Here is a 2,427-nt window from a genome sequence, read left to right as displayed (position 1 = left end):
GTGACTTCTTGTTCACTAGTACACACTGACACCATGAGTATTTCTGAGGTATAACAGGGTGATGTATGTTTTTCCATGTGCATATTTACAATATGGACCTCTTCAGTGACAATTATTTGCCAAAACAACAAGAACAACATAAACAACATTGCTTTGCTAAAAGGCCCATTTTAAATGGAAAAAAAGCAAAACAATCATGAAATTGCTGTGACTGTGCATCGGAAAGAGCCTGTACTTCCAAACAACAATTTGAAAAAGGCACAGACAGTATGATATGCCTGAAGACAAAGCCGGGACTATTGTCCTTTCAGATATCTTTGTCTTTGAAGTTAGTCTTCCATTATATCTTAAAACTCAATGAGAACTAATATTCAAAAGTCAATTATCCTTCCTTGATGACAGGTTGGTCATATATTTTTCCTCTTTGTGCACTTTCTTCTAATTCCCATTATACTGGTGTAATATGGGATGAAGTACAACTAAGGAAGATTTCAATTGTCTGCAGATTTACATTTGTTTGCCCATATCCTCTGAGAAAACACTATACACTTGGTAGTTGTGCAGTTGTTGTGCATGTGGAAATATATTACTGTATTTCAAACAATGAGGCTGAACCTGCATGACCATCTAATGACTGTTGTAGATTATAAACTGAACTCTTGTGTGATTTAAAAAATACCATAAACTGTTTAAAACGTAAAGTTAATGCACATAACACAGATCAATATTCCTGCAAAGCTCATGAAAAGTTGCAGGAGGGATCAGCTATATATCTCTATGTATGCTTGAATCTCTTGTGATGAGTAACAAAAACATTATCAAACACTGAAATATAAATAATGTAAGACTAAATTTTTTAAAAACATGGTGAAAGCTGTTGCTCTACAACACTTTATTTTACTCTGGAGTTCGGCAAATGTTAAAAAAAAAAGCTGAGATTTATAATCAGTTATTGCAAAGATCAGGAGTGCACAGGTGAAATTTATTTTGTTAAGTTATAACAGTGGATATATCAGATAGAACAAAGCTACCAAACGCCCAGGAAAAAATACATAGTTATTTTAGCAAGTTGCTGTGTCATAATTTGACTCGTGTATTGCTTTTATTGACCATTAATCTGTACTGCAAACTGTTTATAAAAGTAAAAATTAATATTAATTGAAAAACACTACAGCAGGGAAAATAAATTTAAGGGAGGACACATTTTTCATGAAAGCATGTCATTACGTCTACAGATAGATGCCCAGCATAAGAAAAGGAGGCCCAACAAAAACAGGAAAAACACACAGGCTTCATTTTCACTTTCTTCATGGTGCTCTAATACTGGGTCTACCAAAAGTCTGATGAAAATGGATCCAGAAGGGGATGTTACATAGACACCAGCATAAATAGAAAACATATTCATATGAAAACCTCACAGCGAAAAAAATCATATTGTGGAAAAAGCAGCATAATTTAATTTTTTTATAAGTATAATAGATAACATTTTTTTTAAATCAGCAGAGCAGATAAACGAACACAGATCGAAACACAAGGCTAACATATCTAAAAACAAATGTGTAAGACCATGAAAAGCAAATCAGCACCAAGGACAGAGACAGGAAAAATAGTTTGAAAAGTTTTCTTCACTAGTGCAACAACAAAGCATCCATGTCACCGAAGAAAAACAGATGGACTTAATGAAGACCTCATTTAAAAAACTTAAATACTTGAGGCTTCATTAGACAAAACTGATATGAATTTTTTTACGTTTCATGCCTTTTTGTTTTTAACGTGAGTTAGCACAAATAAGAAGTCTGAAGTCTTTATGAAAATCATGAACTCAAAACGACCTTAATAACCTTTAAAAGTGTCTGAAATCATCACCACATAAAAGAACGTCAACACCTCGACAAGGGAAAGCAAAATACCAAAATATATTTTTCAGAAAAACTGAAAATCTGTTAACTGATAATATCTTTTTCAGGACGAGTGAAATTGAGTTTACTGATATATAAGTAGTTTCCCTACCTCAGGAGAAGCATCACAATCGCCAAACGTTTCAGCAAAGTCTGATGGACTTTTCTTCAGAGTCTGGTCAGCAGGAAGTGTGTTGTCATTGTATGAAGTCACGAACTTAAAGTCACTGGTTCTAGAACCTGTTGTCAGGTACGAGTCATAATTGTAAGTGCTGCGTAAAGTTCCTGTGCCGTCAACATCTGCGTAATTAGGAGGCAGATAAGCGCTAGGGATGGCGACTGCTCCGTCAAACAACAGTCTGGGCTTTCTCCTGCGACAAAACCTCACACCCAGAATGATGATGATGAAAGTCAGAAAAAAGGTGGATACAGACACCAGAGCGATGATCAGGTAAAAGGTCAGTTTGGAATTCTTCTCATCATAAGAAATATCCTTCAGTTCTGGCACCTCAGCCAAGTTATCAGAAAT

This window comes from Seriola lalandi, unplaced genomic scaffold, assembly GCF_002814215.2.
Source record: "Seriola lalandi dorsalis isolate HSWRI2012SDOR001 ecotype SW California unplaced genomic scaffold, Sedor1 jcf7180002050903, whole genome shotgun sequence".
NCBI lineage: Eukaryota > Metazoa > Chordata > Actinopteri > Carangiformes > Carangidae > Seriola > Seriola lalandi.
This window is presented reverse-complemented; position numbering follows the sequence as displayed.